Here is a 7,585-nt window from a genome sequence, read left to right as displayed (position 1 = left end):
CGTGCGAGGTGCAGTGTTCATGGAGGCCAGAAGAGGGCGTAGAAGCCTCTGGAACTGGAGTTACACAAACTGCTATGTAGTGATGTGGGATTCCCCTTTGTATGCTGTGAATACCATTGGTGAATAAAGGAACTGCTTTCGGCCTTTAGCAGAGCTATAGGGGAACAGAGCTAGGCAGGGGAAACTAAACTAAATGCTGGGAGAAAGGAGGCGGAGTCATAGAGAAGCCATGTAGCCCTGTTGGAACCAGCCAGAACTTAACCCAGTAAGCCACAATCATATGGCAATACACAGGTTACTAGAAATGGGTTAAATTAAGATTTAAATGTTAGCCAATAAGAAGTTAGAGCTAATAGACCAAGCAGTGTTTTAAATATTATAGTTTCAGTGTGATTATTTCAGTTCTGGGCCGGGAGGAACAAGCAGCCCCCTGTAACAATGTAGGTGCTGGAAACGTAATGTAGATTCCCTGGATGAACAAGACAGTGTTCTTAACTGATGAACCATCTCTCAGCCCTTTTAACTCACATTTTAAGACCCTATATTTTATTTTTTTAAATGTTTTATACATTTTTATTGATATTTATTGAGCTCTACATTTTTTTTCTGCTACCCTTCCTGCCTCTCTCCTCCCCCCTTCAATCCTCCCCCAAGGTCCCCATGCTCCCAATTTACTCAGGAGATCTTGTCTTTTTCTACTTTCTACTTCCCATGTAGATAAGATCTATGTAAGTCTTAGTGTCCTCATTGTTGTCTAAGTTCTCTGGGATTGTGGTTTGTAGGCTGGCTTTCTTTGTTTTATGTTTAAAAACCACCTATGAGTGAGTACATGTGATAATTGTCTTTCTGTGTCTGGGTTACCTCATTCAAAATGTTTTCTAGCTCCATCCATTTTCCTGCAAAATTCAAGCTGTCATTATTTTTTTTTCTGCTGTGTAGTACTCCATTGTGGGAATGTACCACATTTTCCTTATCCATTCTCGGAAGACCTTATATTTTAAAACACAGTATATACTATATACTCAGTAGTATTTTTAGTAAATTAAAAAAGTAGTTCATTAGAGTTTCATAATTGTTATAAAATAGGGGATTGCTCCCGTTTCACACAAAGAAAAGGTTAAGCAGTTTGAAGCAACTGGAAAACTAAGATTTTGTTCCATATCTAAAGCTCCAGCTGCTTTGGCTGCCTTCCTCTGCCCCAGTGCAGAACCTTTGTTTGTATCTTTACTAGACACTCTGAAAAAATGCATTATCTACAGCAATGGTGATTAGACCTGTAAGCATAGCAATAAACATGACTTGTGCGATGAGCTGGCCAAAGATGGCAATCTTCTAGTAAGAATTTCTAACGGGTGGTGGTGGCACACACCTTTAATCCCAGCACTTGGGAGGCAGGCAGATCTCTGTGAGTTCGAGGCCAGTCTGGTCTATAAAAGCTAGTTCCAGGACAGGCCCCAAAGCTACAGAGAAACCCTGTGTCAAAACACCAAAAAAAAAAAAAAAAAAACCCAAAAATTTTTTAAAATTTTTTAAATGGGGAGAAAGAGAGGAAAGGAAAAGAAGGCAAGAAAGTCAAGAAAGAGGGAGGAAAGGCAAGGGATAGGTAAGTTCAAGAACCTAAAATCCTGTCATATTCTTTATGTTTTTAAGAGTCTGAAGGTCTAAATACAAATTGCTAGTAATACAAATTTAAAGTCAAAGGTGGTGATGCATGCCTGTAATTCTAGCCCTGAGAAATCAAGGAAAGGGTGTCCATGGGATTGAGGCCATCCTGGGCTACATAGGAAAACCATATGTTTGTTTAAGATTCCCTGAAAGGATTACAAAGCTGTTGCAGCAAAACTTTGTTCCCAAATTCTGTTTGAGAATGCCAATGGACATGTGAGCTCAAAACCAAACAAGGAGGAGCTATGGGTATATATAATTCAGTGGTAGAGATTTGTCCAGTATGTTTGATCCCTGGGTTTAACCCCAACACAGAAAAAAATAAAATTTTGTCTCATTTTACATTCTTAAAACAACCTCACTCAGTATCATTTTCAGAATGTATTCCAAGAGAACTATTAGTTTGTCTAACTGATAATTAGTGCTTTACAAATTGAATTTTTGGCATGGGTTATGTCTGAAGATGATGAAGTATAACAATAGCAACGACAATTATTATTTGTTTATAACAACAAATATTATATTTCTCTCTACTTATTTCTTTGTTTTTGAGACAGGGTCTCTGAAGCTCAGACCAACCTCAAACTGTCTATGTAGCTGAGAATGGCCTCGAACTCAGTCTCTTGAGAAGGAGAAATTGACAGGCATGCACCACCATGCTCTGTTCTCATTCTTTCATGCCCCATTCTCCCCGCTCCCACTGCCACGGCCTCTGCTACTGCTTGTTGTAAGTACCGTCCCCCAGTCAGCTGTCCTGTGAGGACGACATTAGCAGAATCCACACTTTGCAAGTGGCAAAACTTTAGGAAGAGGAAACCTAAGCAACCTGCCTGAGTTCTCCCAGCAGAAATAGCGAAACTGAATGTGACTTCTGGAAGCTGGCTCCCAAACACACGCTGTGACCCACTGTACTCTGCTAGGTTACATAAGGTGTACTACTTTGTGCTAGGACATCTTGTATTGTATTGTGCTTGTTCAAGCTTCTGAGGCTCCACAGCAAGCGAGGTTTCATGGAATCCTGGAGAGTTCTGTTTATTTCCTGTCATAGGTCCCAGCTGCATTCCAGTCTATGTAGTCCAGCCTTGGGCAGGTTTCTCTCACTCTTTGTCCTGCATGATACTATTTATTTTAAATGTCTTTGTAATTTTTTCAAACAAGACATTGTAAGTAATATATATAGTAATAATATCTATAGTATATAGTAGTAATATATATATAGTAATATGTAACTGGTCACATTTCATTTTGATCAGATATTATAATAGATAGCTCCTGCTGAAGATCAAGAAAATATTTACCAAGGACTTATGAGATTAGATCTTCAAACTATAGGGTTTAAAAAGGAAACTTCAAACTGTGCATCCTCTCCTGGTACTGCGGTAAGTGTTCTATATAAGGTATGCATAGGGTTTCTGGAAAATCATTTGGGTTATGTTTTGGAAAGTGGGTAGGAAGTAGATTCAAAGTTATTCCAGGTACTAAAAGCAAAATTATGAGCATAAGAGTAGAATGGCACAAATATGGGAAAAGAAAACCTGATTAGTCAGAAATCTTAAAGTATTTATATAAAGAGTGGTTTGGGGTATGTGGTTTAGTGGTAAAACGTTTGTTTATTACATTTGTGGCCCAGAACCAGGGTTCAGCCCTCAGCACTAGGAGAAGGGGGGGGGAGCTATGGAAGACAAGAGATTTAAATGGTAAACAGGTTTAAGAGATAGCTAACACGTAAAGATGGCTGTTGCCAGGTCAGAACACCTGAGCTCAAGCCTCAGGATCCACGTGGTGGAAGGAGAGGGCTGACTCTCCCAAGTGCTGTGGTGTGAACACACACAAAGAAACAAGTAAAAAAATAAGTGTGACTTAATAAAGAAAAAAATGAGGCGAGGACATCTCACCAAGGTTGACAGACCTCTCATGTCCTCTGAGGATGTCACTTCATTCTGTGTGTGAGCTAAGATTCTCCTCTATTGCTCTTTAGAACAACATTAAACATTCCGCCTCTTGGCTTTTAAAATTTCCCCAACTGAAATCAATTGATGACACCTTTCTTTAAACTAAAAGAAAAAAATAGTTGGGGTGTGGTAGTGCATGCCTATAATCCCAGCACTCTGGGGTGAAGAGGCAGGAAGGTCAGAAGTTCAAGATTATCCACAGCTAGTTTGAGAGCAGTGTGGGCTACAGGAGACCCTGCCTCTGAAAAGAAAAGGGGGAGAGGAACAGAAACTTGTACAGGAGAGTGCTCACAAAGACCTCTGCTCCTTGCCCAGTTTCACTGGTCACTGCTTCCATTTGCTTCCTCCCTCACCTTCCTTTAATCTTTGTAGAATGTCGGGGAGCAGATACAAACTGTCTTGGATTTTTTTTTTTTTAACTTGAAAGTAGGTGAGTTCAACATTTTGACATTGTGACATGAAGTTGTTATCTGCAAATAATTGTGCAATAAAATATAACAACAAAAAAATCCTGTAACATGAACTAAGTTTGCAGTTTTATATTGGGTGGAATTCACAGCTATTTTGGAAATGCATGTAGCCTGCGGGATTAATTTTCCCATAGACATGACTTATACAACCTACAAATGGCATGTGTAGGGTTGGATACGAACATCTGTTCCTGCGCTTATTTTGTTCTGTATTGTTTTTTGGAAAGGAACCCAACTGGTCTCAAACTCATGATTCTCCTGCCTCAGCAGCCCCAGGGCCGGGGATCTTAATGAATTTTAGTCAAGGTGAATAATTCACAAAGGAATTAATGAAATAAAAATCAAAGACAAAACAAGGGGAAACTAATTTCGACCCGAATATGATCAGCACTTCTCCCTAGGTATCAGCTATGTTCTGGTCCCGTTGTATTAGTGGAATGAATGAGGAATTTAAAAGCTCTAGCTGTCTGTTTCGCAAAGAGCCAAGTCCCTTTCTTTTAACCTTCATCCTTTCTAACCCAGCCTCTCTCCCTCTGGCTCAGTCAGGTTCCCAGCTTCATAAAAACTCCTGGTAGAATAATCAGTTAGGAGACGGGGAAGAAGTAGGGGCCCACAGACTCCAGAAAGCACTGCAAAGAGCTAGATATGATCTCGCCAAGCAAGAGTGAAAGAAGGCAGAGTCATAACGGTCCAAGGGGACCTGCCTCGGGTTTTCCTGAGCAACTGCACCGAGAGAGATTGAAGAGCAATCGCTTAGGGCAATACATTGGTTGAAAAAAAATGTTTTAATACACAATTGCTGTAGCTACAGGTAACTACAAAGTGTACAAGGCCCTATTGGTATCAATTGCAAATTGTAAGGAATTCGGCCACACAGAAACAGAGAAACCCAAATAAAAGTAGTATAAGCAAGGTGAGCACAGATTGCTTTTTGAGTAAGAGATAAGCTAATCTCAGCTGGGCAGCTCTAGGTGCTCCTTCCTAGCCCCATCTTCTGCATTCAGCATGAGTGGATTTTCCATGCGGGCAGAACCCAAAGGCACCTTGAGGGCCGCTGGACTCTAATAGTAAAGCTGGCTATGGTGAGGAAAGACAAGAGACCAGCTCTGGGCAGGTGATCATGGAGTCACAAACAGTATCTGTCGCCACCAGAGGTCACCACGAGCTACTGGGTGGCAGCTAAAGCTCCAGCCTTCTTTACATGTGCTTTTCAGCCTTCTTGTGAGAAGGAAAATAAAAGCAAACAGAGCACTCAGGGGCCCTGCCCCGAGTCAGCTCCCTTTCAGTTTATACCTCAGTAATCTGAACTACATTTAACAAGGAAGCTGTGGGGAGGGAGGGATAATATTCGGATAGTCCATTTCTATAACTCCCATGATATCCTCACAGTGGGGAGATCCAATAGAGTCACTGATCACTACAGTGAGAAGCATGAAACAATTTTACTTTCAAGATTTGAGAACTTTAGAGCCGGGCGGTGGTGGCGCACGCCTTTAATCCCAGCACTCAGGAGGCAGAGGCAGGCGGATCTCTGTGAGTTCGAGGCCAGCCTGGTCTACAAGAGCTAGTTCCAGGACAGGCTCTAAAAAAGCTGCAGAGAAACCCTGTCTCGAAAAACCAAAAAAAGAAAAAAAAAAGATTTGAGAACTTTAAGAAAAAAAGACATAAATCTAATATCGAAGAACTTTATAAGGTCTAGTCTGAAATCTCCTTAACGCCTAGAATTGACTTTAAGCTAAGTATACTAAAATGTATCATGTTACACTTGGTCCAACGTGAGGAAGCCATCCAAGAAACTGATAAAAGGCTCCCATCATTAAGAACTGAATGAAAGTCATCGCTGTCCCCATCCACTGTCTTCTCTCTGGCCCCTGTGCTATCAGGTGAAAGAGTGACAGCAACTTTTCAACCAACATATAGGTTTTTATTTCTGTATGATATAGATCCCTTCCTTTTTCCAGTGCCAGGTTCTCGGTGCTAATGTGATCCCGACCCACGAGCTGCTTACAGTCTGAACGTCCTTCCATCTGTGAGGTTTTTCTCCCAGGGAAACCAGTTCTTTAGGCATCAGTCTCTCCGAGCTGACTGAACTAAAGCTGCAAGTTCGGATGCTCCCAGAGCCCGTGCCTTTGGGGCCTCGTAGGCACTGCCGAGTGCTCTCATCCCCGAACATCTCATCCACCTCCCCACCCCCACCTACCCCCCACCACATCTTGCCCTTTTCAGACTTGGTCATTTTTGCTACTTCAATGGGAGGGTGTTGTGAGCTGTTTTTTGAAAAATAACCCCAGTGGCTTCATAGCACTCTGAAAGGTAGCTTTACCCTTCTTGTGGAAAATAAACGAGTTATTTATCAGGGCACGGTGGGAGGTGACCCAGTGTCATAATATCATTGCCTCTGGACAGCACCCATCAGTTTTCACAGGACCGAGTTCTTTTTTCCCCTTTTCAAAGTGAAAAAGAATCATTTTTTAAAATTTTGTGGTAGCATTACCATACTTTGTAGGCTACTATACCTAATGAAATGAGAAAAGCTTCACTAGACAATAGGAATGGACTTCTACTTTGTACTACAGTTGCATTAGACAGTAGCTGAACTTTTAAAACATTTTTAAAGATTTATTATCTACACAGTGTTCTGTCTGCATGCATGTCCACCAGAAGAGGGCAGCAAATCTCATTACAGATGGTTGTGAGCCACCATTTGGTTGCTGGGAATTGAACTCAGGCCCTCTGGAAGAACAGACAGTACTCTTAACCTCTGAGCCATCTCTCAAGCCCATAACTGAACCTTTTGCAGACTGTGGATGGGACAGTCCTGAGCAAGGAGAGTTTCCCGTTTTAAGTGACAGTAACTTTTCTATGGCTCATGGCTTCTTCTGCAGCGAACTTACCTTTGGGAAGACGGCCTCCGAGTGACCTGGACTTCTCCTGGTAACCTCTTCTCCCCTGCTGCACACTGCAGACCTTTTCTGATAGGTTAAAAACCCTTTGCTGCAATATCCACCACCTGTGCGACCAGATCCATAGCCACTACCTAAGGGACTGCTTAAGTGTTCTCTACGCCACTGCTCCCTTGCTGAGCCCATTATCTGATTTCTACTGTCCACTATCATCCCCAAATGCAGTGCAGCCACCACCACCACCAAGACTTCCTCCCTTATTGTAACCGTCACACCCCCCTCTTCTCCCATGCCTTAGCTTCCATATCCCGGACCACTACAACTATAGACAACCTCCTCTACCTCTGTAACAAGGACGGCCACCATCATTTCCTTTATAACATCCCAAATAGTGTGTCATCATCTCCCTCCATAGCCGCCTCTGTTGCCAACATCTTCACCGGCAGAGTCTGCTCTTTGGCCAAAGTTCCCACCCCAGCCTAAATGAACTCCACCACCCATTACATTGCCAAATCTACCCCCTGACCTACTTGTGATCCAGGATGCTGCCCTTCTTGTTCAGAAAGGCTCCTCTCACCTTACGGTTATGCTCGTG

This window comes from Arvicola amphibius, chromosome 3 (genome assembly GCF_903992535.2).
Source record: "Arvicola amphibius chromosome 3, mArvAmp1.2, whole genome shotgun sequence".
NCBI classification, from domain to species: Eukaryota; Metazoa; Chordata; class Mammalia; order Rodentia; family Cricetidae; genus Arvicola; species Arvicola amphibius.
Note: the sequence above shows the minus strand (reverse complement) of the source record.